Raw genomic sequence first — 325 nt, 5'->3', positions numbered from 1 at the left:
TCATCTGTAAAAAAGAAAAAAAGAATAAAACGAAAAAGGTGTGCATCACGAAGACTTCCAAGGCGGTCACCCATCCTAGTACTGCTCTCGCCCAAGCACGCTTAACTTCGGAGTTCTGATGGGATCCAGTGCATTAGTGCTGGTATGATCGCACCCGACATTTAGAGGACTGTTTATTCATATATCCCTCGAGCACGTGTGGACCAGGAGGAGAGAGACAACGCGCGGCACTGCTCTCGCCCCATCAGAACCCCGAAGTTAAGCGTGCATGCGCGAGGGTAGCATTAGGATGGGTGACCTCCGTGGGAAGTCCTCGTGTCGCGAC

General features: G+C 51.7%; 1 non-coding gene across 1 annotated transcript; it reads right to left on the bottom strand.

Annotated features, from left to right (window-relative positions):
* Positions 1-37: 37 nt before the first annotated feature.
* Positions 38-156, bottom strand: LOC140967193 (5S ribosomal RNA). Its single transcript, XR_012173545.1, has one exon. It is a non-coding gene; the product is annotated as a 5S ribosomal RNA (ribosomal RNA).
* Between the last annotated feature and the right edge of the window lie 169 nt (positions 157-325).

This window comes from Primulina huaijiensis, unplaced genomic scaffold (genome assembly GCF_012295235.1).
Source record: "Primulina huaijiensis isolate GDHJ02 unplaced genomic scaffold, ASM1229523v2 scaffold24355, whole genome shotgun sequence".
NCBI lineage: Eukaryota > Viridiplantae > Streptophyta > Magnoliopsida > Lamiales > Gesneriaceae > Primulina > Primulina huaijiensis.
Note: the sequence above shows the minus strand (reverse complement) of the source record. Positions and strands in the feature narration are given on the sequence as shown.